Source organism: Lontra canadensis, unplaced genomic scaffold (assembly GCF_010015895.1).
Source record: "Lontra canadensis isolate GAN:19392208 unplaced genomic scaffold, GSC_riverotter_1.0 scaffold1, whole genome shotgun sequence".
Taxonomy (NCBI): Eukaryota; Metazoa; Chordata; class Mammalia; order Carnivora; family Mustelidae; genus Lontra; species Lontra canadensis.
The window spans coordinates 41159397-41176613 of NW_022630995.1; the positions used below are offsets into that span (position 1 = coordinate 41159397).

General features: G+C 33.1%; 1 pseudogene; it reads left to right on the top strand.

Annotated features, from left to right (window-relative positions):
* The first annotated feature begins 13538 nt into the window (after window positions 1–13538).
* LOC116873410 lies at window positions 13539–14391 on the top strand (annotated as a pseudogene).
* The last annotated feature ends 2826 nt before the right edge of the window (window positions 14392–17217 follow it).

A 17217-nucleotide genomic window follows, 5' to 3' on the forward strand; every position in this document is an offset into this window, starting at 1 on the left:
AAAATAACATATGACAAGATAATTGAACAGTAGCCAAAGTGATTTAGTTAAGCCAATCAATAAAATTGCCAAATGCAATGCATCGTGACTATAGAATTTATATAGTTTATACATAGAAATTCAATTATTACTGAAAAGGTATTATATTTTCAATAAGAAAAGATTTATGTGACGGAAAATTATGTGTCAAATGAACATTGTTTTAACTATAAGAAGGGCAAAGGAGACACAGAGGTGACTTTGCCTGAGGATTTCTTTTAGCTTATTCATGAAGTGAAATTTCCCAGTAACATCACTGAGTCCAGATAGAATATGGATTATATAGAACTGTAGAACTGCAAAATAGGAAATATCCTTTCTAATCATTAAATAAGACTTCACAGTTTTTTATAAATAAGAAATATATCAACTATATTAAGAAAGTACAAATAAGTAATAAAATTTAAAAGAAATATGAAACTACATATATAATAACCTTTCCATAACCAAAATTTGACTTTACAAGGGGAGATTTATTAAAGAAAGCAACATTCTTTGCCACTGATAGACTTTGTGGCTGAAAGTAGCCTAGAAACACTAGTACCAACTAAGAGCTAACAATTAGCGAGTGCTTACTGAGCACCAATCACATACCAAGCATTCTACATGGATTGATGATGTCATTCTTCAAAAGTACCCTGAACTAAATATGATTTTTATCCTAATTATAAAATAAAAGAGAAAAAGGTGCAGAAAACTTAAGTAATTTGTTCAGATTTTCACAAGTAGTAAATGGTAGATCCAGGATTGACCTAGAAGTTCTGCTTCTTAAATAATATTTTTCTATACATAGTAAGACTTTGTAATAAAAAAAAAGTATCAATAAACCAAGTTTATAATACATTGATTAACATAATACATCTTTTTATAATCTACAACTGTGGAATTTTGGTTTGATTTGAAAGTTCCTAATACAAAAATTTAAAAAGTCCCAAAATGTTCCTATGTAAAATCCTATCATTAAAATGTATACCATGTCATTTTTATTTTTGTCCTTTTTTCTAAATTGAAATAAAACAAGAGTTAACTTTAAGGTCTACCCTCTTGGTAAACAAAGACAAAAACCAACTGTAAAACAAGGACGCTGCCAAACATGTTTTAAAATCTTTTTCATTCAAATATTTCAGGGCTTTCACCAAGATATAAAGAAAAGGAATCCCCTTAAAACCAATCCATTACATAAACGAACTTTAAGAAAAGAAACACTGACTGGTCACAGAGACATTGAATGTGCCTTCCAGAGTACATTAAACAATACACAACCCCCCCACCCCCCCATACACACAACCACATACCCCATATTCTCTAAGTTCAGAATAAGTTCAGATAAATGAAAGCCTGTCATTGAAAGAGCTTCCTAGTGTCAGGCTTGGCTGTTCTGGGGACTATGAAGGAGAATCAAGCTGTGCTACACATTGGGAGCTCTGCCAAATGAATGACATTTCCTGAGAACACAGGCAGAATTTTAAGAAGTTGCCTTGTCCTTCCAAAACAGTTGGGTTAAAGAGAATCAAAAAAAAAAAAAAAAAAAAAAAAAAAAAGAAAAGAAAAGAAAAAAAGAAAGAAAGACACAGTGAACCTGCTGGGAAGACAAAAGAAAAAAAACAGCAAATGTTTAAATTTAACTGACCTGAGAATAAGTGGTATGGCAAGAAGCAGTAAATGCTTCTTTTAAATTTTGATACCTTTGTCTTTTTTTAAGATTTATTTATTTACTATCTATTACTTACTATATATAGAGAGAGTGTGTGGAAGTAGAAGGGAGGGTCAGAGGGAAAGGAAGAGATTCCTTCAGCAGACTCTTCACTGAGCATGGAGCCTGAGAACATGGCCTGAGCCAAAACTGAGAGTTGGACGTTTAACCAGCTGAGCCACCCCAGCACTCTGTCTTGTTCATTTGAAAGAAATCTAAATATTTTTTCTATTTTGGATATTTATGTTTTAAAGAAGCACATTGATAAATATATGGCAAAGAACCTGACTGGATTTGGTCATATTCTCACTAAAAAATATAGAATATATATATATATATATATATATATATATATATAAAGAGAGAGAGAGAGAGACTAATTTTTAAAATAGAGCAGTATCAGAAAGAGCTCAAATGACACCTGTACATTAGAGCTTTGATATATGAATTGACAGGTGAAATTTTGTAGTGGCGAGGGAAAGAGAAGTTATCATATACACAATCAAGGCAGAGTCCCCACTGAACTTCTTGCATGAAGTTGAGAGCCTATAAGGAATTCATTTACTGAGGGCCAGAAGGTTAACATAGAGAAAAGGCATTACTGGAAATTGTTATAAAGTTTTGTTATTGTCTAGATTTGAAGAAAGTCATGAGTCTTTATACAGAAATGCATGCTGAGTCTAAAGCAAGATACTAAAAAAATAAAATTCATATTCTCAAAGAGATATTATCAGTGACTAAGGATAATAAATGGATTATGTACAACACATGCTAAGTAGATTGACAAAAGAACTTTCATCAAAAAGTTGAAGTCTTTCAAAAGTGAAGGTGATACACAGATATTTTAAATTCAAGAGTGGGTATCACTCATGGGTCTTACCAAGTAAATTATTAAAGTATATAAACCCGGTAGAAAAGATTGAACTGCACATAGCAACTTTAGGGGGGAAAAAGGTAAATTTTTGGTGAATATAATTAATAATTAACTGACTAAAAATAGTCTTATTTAAAGTTGAAAACATAATGGACTTCAAATTCCAGACAGCATAGCGGGAAGGAAGGAACTTTTTGAATCATTCTAAAATTTTTTTATTTTTCCGCAAGGACATAAGAGATATTGATTACATTAGGACTTTGTGAAATTAAGTACACATGTTAAAAACTAAGGGATTACAACTAAATGTATTATAGGAATACACACCTTTCAAAAAGTGGATAGAGTAGATCAGTAAAAAAGAGTAGATCAGTAAAATTCAAGGAAAAAAAAGTAAAAAATAGAATATATACAGTAAATAAAAATTGTAAAATAGGATGTCTTAAATAGTTGATAACAAACAAACAAACAAACAAACAAAAAACAACAAAAACCCAAGCCAGTTGAAACCAAACCAAAAAGCCAAAAAGTCACTAGACATAACAAATAAAGTGTATATAGGGGAAGCCTGGGTGGCTCAGTCAGTTAAGCATCTGCCTTTGGCTCAGGTCATGGTCCCAGGGTCCTGGGATCTGGCTTTCTTCTCATCAGGGAAAATGTTTCTCTCTTCCCTCTGCCTGTTGCTCTGCCTACTTGTGATCTCTCTCTCTCTGTCAAACAAATAAACAAACAAATAAAATGTTAAAAAAAAAGTCTATGTAAAATTTTTTGGAGAAAAGTATGACATTTTCTTGAAAGAAATAAAAGTGGACCTAAATGCATGGAAGGCTGCATATTTCCAAGTCATCAATATTATGGTGATGGTAATCCCATAGTAATCCAAATAATTTCAAAAAGAAATTGACATAATATTCCTGAAATTTACAGGTATAAGTAATCAAGAATAGCCACAGTGATTCTGTAAAGAAAGCAAGAACACAATTGGGAAATAAACTCTTTCTCTCTTTTTTTTTTTTTTTCAAAAAAATGTGTGTATAATACAGCAAAAGTTTTCTCAAATTGAATGGTAGTTTAATCTTTGTACTTGACATTAAAATCTTCGTATTTCCTCTCTCAGGAATATTTCATAATTTAAAATAAAAAGATTTTGATATCATTTTTTTCATTTTTTTTTTTTTTACTTCTTCATAGATAATTACAGTGACTATATATTAGGGAAAACACACAAAAAATTTAAAACCATCAAAATAATTTATCATTTCAAATTGTATTTATTCAACTGCAATTTGCTCACCCACAGCATTTAATTTTATTAAATTAGTTAAATATTAGTTTATTTAATAAAATAAAGAATAAATAAAACAAGTGAATTCATTCCTAAGCACTTCATTTGGGTAGACAACTGGTAATTATGTTTGAGAAAGCCAATTTAAAAGTTTGAAAAACACCATATTCTTACAATAGTTTATATTTTCTTCCCTTTTAGAGAATCTTGAAGAGGAAGTAATATATTACCAAATCAAAAAGTAAAGGCCTATTCCCTGTTCATAAATTAAAAAGAAAACATGTGTTATAGATTAGAATTTAAAATATTGGCTATTTCACTGAAATACAATGTTTAAAATATTGGATATTTCACCAGAAATACTGAAAAGCTTTCAGAAGCCACCATCTAAATCTGTGTGGAATTTTACAAGATTTCCATTCTCAGGGCTATGTTTGTATTCTTCAGTCCTTGAGTGTTAGCCCTGTGAAATGTGAAAACAGCTCTTCCGGAGTCACAGAAGAAAGTCATTTATACCAATCATGAGTGGATTTATTAAGCTCTATGAAAATTATTGTTTTTATTGTTGTGGAGTTTGTTGGGGGGATTACATGGAGTACATAATGCAGTATGAAACCTTCCACCACTCCAAAAGAAACTGTCCTCTTTTTCCTCTTCTTTTCTCCTTGCAGATAATTCTAGATCTCTGAATTTATTTTCTATGTTATGTAGCATAGTCTGCCCCTTTACACCTACTTTTCAAAGTTAACAAGACCCTCCAGTTTTCTGCCTTTTTGACTGAACATTTCTTGTAATATGCTTCCCTAAAAAATATAAATACATAAATTATAGAATATAAAAAGCTGATAAGTCTTGTGGACAAAAATTGGTAAGTCCTGTGGAGAGAAAAATTTAAATAGAAAAGGGGAAAAAGGGATATGAGACTATGGGACTGGAGGAGGAGTGGTTGTGATTTATAAGAGGGAGACATAAAGGCCTTACTGAGTTTGTTGTTCAGTTTACGGATAGACACGAGTGATTGAGGAGTAGTAATTCCTAAGCAGTTTAAACCATGATTCAATGCTTACCTCTCTTCAAATTCTGGGTTTTATGATTCTAGAATAAATCACCAGCCTTATTCTCTAAGGATTTGTTGTTTACTAATATTTCCATAGTTGTTTTTTTGTTTTGTTTTGTTTTGTTTTTGTTTTGTTTTGTTTTGTTTTGTTTTAGAATTCAGTTTACTCGTACAACTATTTTCTTGGCTCAGGATCCTGGGTTACTGGCATGCCTCACAGTCTTGGTCAGACCTCTGAATCTGAGAACCTCTACTCTTCAGCACTCCATGCCTCCATGAGTCCCTCAAATAGCATCTGCTTAGGCCAACTCTGCCTTCAGCTCCCAGGGAGTGAATCACACACATCTAAATATGTGATGTAGTCTCTTTCAGAGATGAAATGATAAAGATAATTTTGATTATGCAATAGTATTCAGGACACTTGGGAATTCTCATTTGAGACTATCTTCCAAACTCTGGCATAGTCTTTTGATCATATGTAGTGATGATGAGGCTTTTAAAATTCATATATATACATATATGCATATATATATAATGATATATCTATTGACATATATATATAGATATATCTGTTACATTCTTTGAAATGTTGATTTTAGGGAATTAAAAAAAATGTATTCTGACCTGTATTTGACAAAATGAAAAACATGGGTTTGCTTAATGGGGAGGGGGTATGGATGAAATTTTAATTTTTTGAAAGAAACAGAGCATAAACTGGGAGTGTAATTGTTGTATTGTTATGTGTACTATTTTCAGATCACCAAAATATTTTATTGATGTTTTATTTAACTGATATCATGATTAAGTAGCATGAAGAAGAGAACAAAAGTAGGTTTAGAAATATAAAATTAATTCTTTCAATAACTTAATATTTATGAGAACTTACTATTTGCCAGGTACTTGCTTTTAAAAAAAATATATAAATTTACTGTTAACTTTAATTCTTTCATCTTCCATTGAAGCAAACAGCAAAATCCATTGATCATTTAGCAAATATAAGATATAAAAATTTCTATTAACATATACAAAGTTATATAAAATACTTATATTGCAAATACATTCAGAAATGAAATTACTTTTTAAATCCTTGAAGTAATTTTCAATACCCAGCCTTTGAATTTAAAATCAACTTTTAATGGACATGCAACTCAACATAATAATTCTCATTTTGCAAATAACTTGTCAATTATTTTGTCATTCCTGTGGTTACACTGTGTTTATGTCAACTAAATCACATTAAAGAATTATGTATGTGAGCAATCATTTTATCATTCATAAGTTGTTGCTTTGGAACTACATTACTGGAACAGTAACTATAATTAAGTTTTGCAGTTTAGGCAAAGGCCAAGTTAAGAACGTGTCAGCACATCGTTACAGCTTTAGAACATATCTTGCCACAAGATCAGAGCTAACTAAGCAAGATACAAGAACTTCAACTTCAAAATACAGATATGTACTTCTTACATGTTGGGTCACTCTTCACATCATAGTCCAGAGAGAGAGAGCATGTTGTAAGGGAAGGATGATAGAGAGATCTCCAAATTAATTATATCATTCAAGAAAATGTAAAAACAATGCACGCATACCTAAAGACACACACAGAATCCTTTTGTCTCCTTAGGAAGTCTCTTAACTGCCAATTCTTGTCCCTCCAAAGTTGCTTTTCTGGATAGATGTGCTTCTTTCAGTTTCCTAAGTTAGCTCTCCAGTGCAACTTTTTATGAAGTTCAGATACCTATTTCGGCCAGCAAACACATTTTAAATCATTATATACCTGTTGGTTAATGATGCTCAAACCTTTTCATCATTACCCTTCCTCACATCACATTATGGGTAAGGAATTGGGTGATTTGTCCCTTTATCTCACAACTTCGCCCATCAGGCAATGGGAGTAGCAACTTTCTGTTTCCTAGACTTTTTTTCTTGAGAGGCAACTGGTAGTAGACTTGCTGATGAGGGTACTTGGAGGAACGCTGGTAAGACTGGTAGCAGCAAAGCAGAACAACAAGAACCTTGAACTGATTTCATGTGCGGGTAATGGGGACAAGTTGCTTTTGTTGTTGTTGTTGTTATTTTTTTGTTTACTTGTTTTGTTTTTGTTTTTGTTTTTAATAGTTGTAGAGGAAGGAAAAAAATATGTGAGATATTTATCCAGGCCAAATGTTTTTGGGTAATCAGTAAAAACTTATAAGAAACTTAGTGTTGCAATTCTATCCACAGTAGCTGGTTTCCTAGACCTTTACATTTTTTTGTTGTTCAAATTACTGCCTTTGATTCAAAATGGGGAGGAAATGGTCCCTAACATGTTTCACAAATTGTTATTGCCTTTTATTCTCCTAGTTTATTGATGGAGCATCCAGTGACACTTAACACATTTAAATGTCTGAAAAAATGACTTTGTCTTAGAAGTGATACAGTTGATTCTCTAACACCATTTATTTAATGCATTACTTGAAGGCTCTTGTTTAAGTTAAATCCTATGTCAGGTACGCAGAGTACATTTATAAACAACTTACCTTCCTTCCTTAGGGAGATGGACTTCCAGGTTCATCTAGCAGCCTCAGAAATATTTTCATTGCAGGGCTGCAACTCGTCGCTCTTATTGTTAATTAACTTTACAACTTCATCAGACAAAAATAGATTTATCACTTCTAGACATCTCCATCTTGTGCATGTCACTCTCTTCCTTTTATAATCAGGATTTTCAGCTGAAGACAGAAAAAAATATCTTAAATATCTTAACATAGTGGCTAATGTTGCATATACGATTAGAGGGAAAAATCTATGTGCCAAAAACTATACCCATTACCTATTACGACATAAAAAACTGTCTACTAGTGTATGTGAGAGTATATATATTTATCTAAATATGTGCTTGTGTGTGTGCCTTTATGAGTGTAAATGTAGATATTTGTAAGTAAATGATATTCTTGAAAGAAGTAGTCTCCGAAGAGATATAATAAGTGAATTTTCATTTGTCCATTTCAATATTATATAACATGCACAGCTATATGTATAAGAAAGGAGGCACTATTAATAATCATACCAAGACAGTAGATGTAAACCAATGTTGTCCTTGGCAAAATATGTTGCATGCGTATACACACACACATCACAGATTGTACCTATTAATGTGGGTTTGTATTCTGCCTTTCTATTTTCAGTTGGTTCTTTCGAGATCAAGAATATGTACCTGCTGAGTTTCTCATTTAGTGATTATAGTGACAGCGCACAAAAGTGTAGCTTGTGACTTGCCATAGCTGAGCTCACGTTGTTATAAACTTGGCAGTTACACTACCTAATTCAATATACCTCAAATAGTAATAGCTCAATAAAGCCAGAGATTTAAAAGTGTTATATCTATAGATTATGTAGATGAATATTACATGGTTGTTTGGGCTTTTATTAAGTATGGTTTGATATATGCTTCAAATAAACCTCTGCTTGTAAACCTCTGGCAATAAACTAAGAACACATTTACTAAATAGAATCAACTGTTAGGTTTTATTTTTATAAAATTTTTTTGATGCAATATTTTCTTTTCAGCCACTTTGCTTTTTATTAATGTTAGTTTACTAAGGGATAAATTGACATTAAATATTTTAATCAAGTTCAAAAGGATAAAAGAATGTATTTGAACCTGTCTTTTTAGGAAAGACTAAGTGGAATAGATTGGGTTTTAACAGCTGGTCCTAAAAGATGAAGATCATTAGGGTCATTAAGAAGAAGAAGATGAGAGGGCAGGTATGATCAATATTACCAGTTGTTAAAATCTTTGTTAGTCACATTGTTTACCTTCTTTGAGTAAGTGTTAGAAGATAAGAGGTACACAAGCAAAATGATTCTGAGCATAGAGATATATATCACTTTACGGGTTAAAGTTGTGATCAGTTCTGACTCTCAAATACTTTGTCAGCTGAAATTCATCTACATACACATGTGCATATGGCCAATTCTATTGCTGAATCTAAGAATAAAGATTTTTCACCTATATTTCATACATATACACACATATAACATACATAACACATACAGACACACATTTTTGGTTCATATATATGCATATTAATATAGACACATATTTGCACACATATATAAAATAGATGACCTAACGAAATAGAAAGTACAATTGCTCCTACTTGACTTTGAAGTACTCGGAAGATAACCAGACACGTAGAATTTGCATTTATGCATTTAAATAAAGAATGACTGAGATCCAATATTTCAAATCCAATAAAGACCTCTTATTTGAAATTAAGATCCTTTTATTATATCTGTTTGACCTCTAAAATACTCTCAATATGTTGTGTTTGATGCTATAATTAGAATAGGCTATCAATTATTTGCATATGGTTGGAGGGTAGATGAGTAGTTGAGTTAATGGATGATTGATAGATACAAGAATCACTCTTGTTCCGCCATCTTACAAAGAATTTATCAACATACTCTGAGCTTGTGTGAACACTTGTACACTTTATAAATGGTCCTCTCTTGAGGTCTCTTGCAGCTAGTTGTCCTCTTTATCTCGATATGTTTTTCTGGCCTGGCCTGCTATGCATTGAGTAGAATAGCAATAACTTGTCTATTCAACCAATGCACTTTCAAATTGGAGAGGTTATGACCTGGAGATTTGGATCAGTTTGATAGGAAGACTAAGCCAACTCTGTAGAAGTAGTGCTTTTTTCAGTCCTTATTCTTTTCCGGTTTATCTGATCTCTGTTTTGCAAATGATCCTGATTTGCTTCAGCGTTCCTTCTTCCCCTTTCTGGGAAGTGTACATCTGCTTCTGACATCTGTCTTCTATCTTCCTTTGTAAATTATGAAGTGATGCCAACTCCTTTTATCAACAAATTACCCTTAGAAGCATTTAGAGGCTATAATGATTCTTTGATTTTCTTTGATTCTTTATGAATTTGCAAAATGACTTGATGCTTATATTAGCTTTGTTTGTCCTTTCTTTTTCCATATTTAATATTTATAGTTGGCAGGCCCAGATGGTGTACTTTGTTATGTCCTGAAATGTTGCTATTTTTTTCATTCCTTAATTACAGGAATGTCAGTCTGTAATATCCCCAGCCTCCATCTCTAGTTGACATTGTAGATTTCACATTTGTTGTATTATGTATTGAACTGACTGTTTGACACTGTGAAATACCCAGTAATCTTTCCTTAACCTTGCTGCTTTTCCATGTGTGTCTACATTGCCCATTTGCCTTTGCTGTTAGATGATACCCTCAATTTGTTGCATTTTTCAAAGTTTTACAGATATTTTAGACATTGATATCTCCTCATAAATAAAATACTAAGGAATGAGAAAAAGAAAACAATTTGAGTTACATGGAAGCAGTCAGAAGCATTGTAGAAAAAAAAAACCATACAAACAATTTTTTTGTAACTCTGGAAGTGCCCTTATAATTTGATAGAGAAAAAGTGTAAATATATTTATTTCACATTTTACAAATTCTGTATCTTTTAAAAATATATTTCATGGAACCATATAGTAACAGGCCTAATTCATATACGGAAAAGTAACAGGGATTTCTTCTCATAAACTTATTTACTTTTGACTATTAAATTTTGATCAACATCATCTTTCTGCTCAATCATTGGCAAATTCTTACAACTCAATTTCCTAAGTAACTTCAATAAAATGTATGAGGACTTAGCTCATCAAACTCTTAAGATCTTGCTTTTAGTTACATACTAGATTTCCGCAATAACTTTCCTCAACTCTAAATTTTCTAAATGCTAACAGAGATTATAATGTGAAGTATTTTATTTTAATTAATTAAAATTTCCCATATCAAGAACTACTAAAAAATTTAGTTTTTACTATAAAAATTTAAGTAGTTTTTTTTTTTTTTCATATTTTAACATTCTTTTAAAAATGTCCTTAGAGATAGACCCAGAAATAGAAGTGTCCTCTTCATCTAACAGTCCTGTCTGGTCAATGAAGTCTGTATTTTGTCCTTGGATTCGACATCAAACAAGATATAGATTTCTCACCTACTACACCTGACAGTGTCAGCTACCTTTTAAAAAGACATTTGTAGCATCTCTAGAGACTGATTTTCTCCTAACTCAGGGAAATCCCTGTACACATCTCAGAGGGTACTATGTGACCTTTTGCCTTTTATGTCTATTTCATCATCTTTCTTTCTAATTTCAACTTAGAACAAAGGATATACAGCATTAGAAAATTATTACATTGGAGGAATGGCTGTGCTGATGTAATATTTCCAACCTGGAATTTTACCTTATTATTTAATTTGGAATATGTGAAGGCAAATCACATTTTTTAACAGTGCTTATATAGGGGTGCCTGGGTGGCTCAGTCAGTAAGCATCTGCCTTCAGCTAAGGTCATGATCTCAAGGTCCTGAGACTGAGCCCTGCATCAAGCTCCTTGCTCAATGGGAAGCTGCTTCTTTCTCTCCCACTCTCCTTGCCTGTGTTCACTTTCTTTTTGTGTCTGTCTCTGTCAAATGAATACATACAATCTTAAAAAAAAAGGCTCATATAAGCAGCACATATTATTATACAATTACCCTGTCAAAGACCAAAAATTACAAACAGCTATCTCATGGCCATGTTTTATTATACATGTGTATGCATGTGCACATTCATGTGCTCTGTCCTATGGTGTATTTACACACACACACACACACACACACAGAGTTAAGATATTTCATGTGAAAGAAAGGACTTGGGGCTAATCATAAAGTAGATCTACCAAAACAAGAACACCTTTTTAAATATATATATGATAACAACTGGCTACCTAGAAGTAACTCTGAGCCTCTTGTGCTAATTTGGTGTGAATCTCTATCTTGTCCCCACTACTCCCTTTATCTGTTCATGTTTCATTGTTTAAGTTTTTCTTGGCATTTTTTGGTCTCCTTTGATAATTTTTTTTTTCTTCAAAATCAACCAGCTGCATCACTTGGACACTCATGGCATTTTGTTCTCACATGTAGATATCATATTTATTTGTAACTATATATTTTCTCTGTAAAATGTATCCTATTCTGTAGTATATTATACTTCCCATGATATTAGAAACTTACATAATAGTGGTCTGTCAGTTAAATAGGTGAGGGAAAAAAATGTTTTTGGAGGAAGGAAAGGAGGCCAGAAAGTATAATGAAGCCAGATCAGATCACCAAGACACAATCTTCTATATAATGTCTATTATTTACATCTTTAGCTTTATCTTCCATTACAAATACTGACGTATAATCAGGGACTTCTTTCATATACCCACAGTGTCTGCTAGTTTACTAACGTTGTGTTTATGACCTTTTTTAAAAATTTTTCTTTATTTGTCAGAGAGAAAGAGTGTGTGTGAACACAAGCAGGGAGAGCAGCAGGCAGAGACAGAGGGAGAAGCAGTCTCCCTGCTGAGCAGGGAACCCAATGCAGGACTTGATCCCAGGACCCCAGGATCATGACCTGAGCCGAAGGCAGACGCCCAACTGACTGAGCCACCTGGGCATCCCTGTTTATGATCTTCTTTCATATTACAGTGTCTTTCTGTCAAAACACTATTTTTTTTCAAAAATACTGATATTTTTACTGCTTTTCCACCATTTGCAAGTGAACTATCAGATCTGTATAACCTTGTATGCTATGGAATAATTCTCAATTTTAATAAGCCACTCCCAATTCTTTGAAAACCACCATCAGGGTAAATGTGATCACATAATTAATTCATGATGATGACCTTATTCCTCTTTTGGATAACACACCACATACTATTTTCTTTTCCCCATTTTGCCTTATATTTTTGCACAGGCTTTCAGGTGATCCAATGTTTGTAAGTTTCAGAATCCATACATTTGGAAAATATAGCTTTGCATAAAGTGTTCATATTGTTTGTGTATAATGATACTAAATAAAATGATTTTCTATGTGCATTGGGAAGAAGTCTTTTATCTGAAATAGTCACAATAATCTTGGGCTGGAAAAGGAGGAAAAGGAAAGAAAAAGAGGGAATAAAACATTGAAAACCAGGTGCTGTGCACAGGTGTTCCAGGATTTTATATGCTTTAGATAGTTTAATCCAAAAAAACTTTATTTGAATGCTTTAATATATGGACCATGCCTGGTACATACCAGTTATTAAATAAATGTGAGATTCCTTGCTCTTTCTTTGATTGAAAGATTGAATTTATTCCTGCTTTCTTACATATTGAGGAAAAAAAATCCCAATGTAACTTTCCACAATTCAGAATTATTTACATTGGATGGATGCCTGGGTGGCTCAATTGGTTACACCTTTCACTCTTGATTTTGACTCAGGTCATGATCTCAGGGTGATGAGATCCAGCTCTACATGGGGCTCTCACTGGGCAGGAGTCAGCTTCTGTTCTTCTGCCTCTTCCTCTGCCCCTCCCATATTTGCTCAGGTTGGTGTGCTCTCTCTCTCTATCCCCTCTCTCTCAAAATAACTAACTAACTAACTAACTAAATAAATAAATCTTTTAACATAACTAAATAAATAAAATTATTTACACTGAAGCCCAGAGCCCCACAGTCCCAGTGGTTCCTACCACCATCCCCCAATTGCCCACCTGCTCTTTCCTTTCAACATGGCAGATGCCACTGCATCCTTTGCCAAGGACTTCCTGGCAGGTAGAGTGGCTGCAGTAGTGCCCAGAGAGGAAGTCAAGCTGCTGCTGCTGCAGGTGTAGCATTCCAGCAAGCAAATCCCAGGGGCATAATAGACTGTGTGGTTCCTATCCCCAAGGAGCGAGGATTCCTGTCCTTCCGGAGTGGCAAGCTGGCCAATGTCATCAGACACTTCCCCAGCCAGGCTCACCATTGTGCCTCCACAGATAAATGCAAGTAGATCTTCTTGGGTGCTGTGGACAAGAGAACCCATTTTTGGCACTACTTTTGCAGGGAATCTGGCATCAGGTGGTGCCATTGGAGCCACATCCTTTTGTTTTGTGAATCCTCTTGATTTTGCCAGAGCCCATCTAGCAGCTGATGTGGGCAAAGCCGGAGCGGAAAGGGAAATCAGAGGCCTTGGTGACTGGTTACAATCCACAATCCTGATGGGATCAAGTGGCCTATACCATGGATTTAATGTGTGTGGGGTATTATCATCTACCTAGATGCCTACTTAAGTATCTATGATACTGCAAAGAGAACGCTTCCAGATGTTAATGCTCAGATCTTCATCAGCCGGATGGAGGCACAACCCATCACAGTGGTTGCTGGGTCGAATTCCTATTCATTTGACATCCTTGTTGTCCTATGATGATGTAGTCAGGCAACAGAGGAACTGACATCATGTACACAGATATGCTTGACTGCTGAAGGAAAACTTCTTGGAATAAAGGAGCCAAAGCTTTTCAGGGTGTATGGTCCAGTGTTCTCAGAGGCATGGGTGGTGTTTTTTTGCTTGTATTGCATCATGATATCAAGAAGTTCACATAAGTTATTTCCTAGTTTTCTATACCGCTGTGAACAGGCATGTCATATTATATAGCATAGCTTAAGCATTCTTGACAGATGATTAACTGTCTTTACCAACAGCAACTATTCACTGGTTGAAAATGGGAAGCAAATCGGGCTCTCTGCTCACCGGGGAGCCTGCTTCCTCCTCTCTCACTCTGCCTGCCTCTCTGCCTACTTGTGATCTCTGTCTGTCAAATAAATAAATAAAATCTAAAAAAAAAAAAAAAGAAAATGGGAAGCAATAATATTCATCTGACCAGTTTTCTCTTAAAGCTGTTTCCATGATGATGGAAATCAATTGCATTTTTTATTTCAGTCACTCTTGATAAATGAATTTCAAGGAAAAAAGTATCTGAAATATAAGAACATAAGTAAATAAAATTATTTACATTGGAAATATTTTTCAACCTCCTTCATTATTATTTTCTGTAATTCTTTAGATTTGGTTTAAATTATTTTTCACTCTTACTTCTCCCATTGCTTGATTAATGCATTTATTCTGAAGCATAGAAAAGCACAAGAATATATACATTAATTTAAACTAGATGGCTTCCTTTCACTTTTAACTTTCCAGTAATGTTGAATAGAGTGGTGATATGATTTTTAGTGGCCTGTTCCATCCATAAGTCATTTATCAGACTTAAGAAACCTTATTAATTCTGTAGCTCTTCCTGTAAAACAGTAATATCTACTCTATTTTCTTTGAATTAATTTCACTAAAATTAACTCTACTTGCCTAAAGTCAGGAAAATTTTTAGTTGAATCTTAATATTTTTTCATCTTTTCTACCTCTGAGTTTTTAATAGGCAACTGAAATTAAATGTAATATATAAAGAAACTGAACTCCTAGATGAACAGTCTTGTTCAGGATTTATAAGGACTTCAATTTTAACTCCATATTTGATAAGCTTAACATAGGGTTAAATCAAAGGTGACTATTTTAAAAAGGTCTCCATTCTTCCACAGTAAGCCTTATCCTTTACATGTTATATTCTGTAAACTTGCCAATAACTTTAGAGAAATGTCAAGTACACCAAAGTGATTGATTTTTTTTAAAAGAAAGGTGGTTATAGAATAGTTTTTATTATAATAGGTGGAAAATTAAGCCTATAATAAAATTTTAAACATAGTAATTTCTATAGTTTATGTAAATGTAATGTATTACCTAACATTCAAAATGTAAGTACATGTCATAGTAAAAGTTTATACTATATTAAAATACTATAATTTCCCTCTTTTTGATATGTAAAATATTTTTCTACATTTTCTTATTATTTGCTAACTTCTAAAGCAAAATACATTTCCTGGATGCTCAGGTAGGAGACCTTTATTGTAATATTATTTAAATATGTACACATAAAAGCAGAAATAAACTTTTAATGCTTATACCATTTATTGAACAACAAAACCAATGTAGTTTTCAAATTAAAAGTGAGCAATACTATTAAACCAATAAATTTATAAACTATTTTGTTGATGCGCTGAAATGAACTTCTGAAAATATACATATAGTAGTGGCCTCTGTGACATAGGTTCATTTAACCTGACCATGCTTATATTTCTAAGTGTAAGATGCTGTATAAATTATTTCTCAATTTTCTTTGTTTATTCTATGAAAAAAATGCTCAATTTTTCCAAAGTACCAATATTCAACCTTCACCTAGCAGAAATCCCTTTGTACAATACAAAGTTAATAACTTTCCCACATTACCTCTTGATAATTTAAACGGTACTCCTTGGCTAGTGATTTAAAAAAAAAAAAAATCACACACACACACACACACACACACACACACACAAAACCTCATGGTAATATTTGATAGTAGTCAGCCTGATGTTCAACAAAGATGTCAGTTAAGCATCTGCCTTTGGCTCAGTTCATGATCCCAGTGTCCTGGGACCTAGCTCCGCCTTGCTCAGACTCCCTTTTAAGGGGGAAGCCGCTTCTCCCTCTCCTCTGCCTCTTCCTGCACCTTATGCTCCCTCACGCACACAGAATCTCTCTCAAATAAATAAATAAAATCTTAAAAAAAAAGACATAGATGATAGATAGATAGATATAGATAACTATGAGAAGTACATATGCTTATCATTTACATTTTATAAAATTAAAAATAAATATTCAAAAATTCCTGGACCGCAGGACACCTGTGGACTTCTAGATGCCTATGAACCTTGAGAACCATGCATATCATCATCTTGCTACTTCTAACATTTGTGAACCATGGTGAATCTTAAGTCAGTATTTGTAATTAAAGGAAGGCAGAAAAAGAGGTATTGGAAATGTATGAGTATTGAATGAAATTGTGACCCAATAACATATACTCTATATTTATATGTCACAAAAGTGTTTTTCATGGTGTTTGAAATTTGAGAGGATATATAAACACCTGAGTCAGAAAACTAACACTGATTAGATAATTAACTCTTGAAATAAATTACCATAATAGAAATGTTTAAAGATATAGCACTGAGATGAAAGGACACAGTCAACTCTATGTGTGTCTGTGTATTTTATGAGCACATTGGATTTACTTTCCTGCCTCTGTCATCCTTAGTTTGTTGACTATGTATTCTGAATTATCTGACACAGTCCCAATTTCAAAAAATAGGTTTCCAAACATGTCCCAGTTGTATTTCTTGCTGTGGGATGTTACAAATATCTTTTATCAAGACATCATTTTAATGAAAACATAAATTTTATTCTAACAAATAGTTTAAATGTCTATTTATTTAGATAAAACTATAGTAAATGATCACTCTAAATCCTTAGGAAAAAAATTACCTAATACTTTAAAAAAAGGT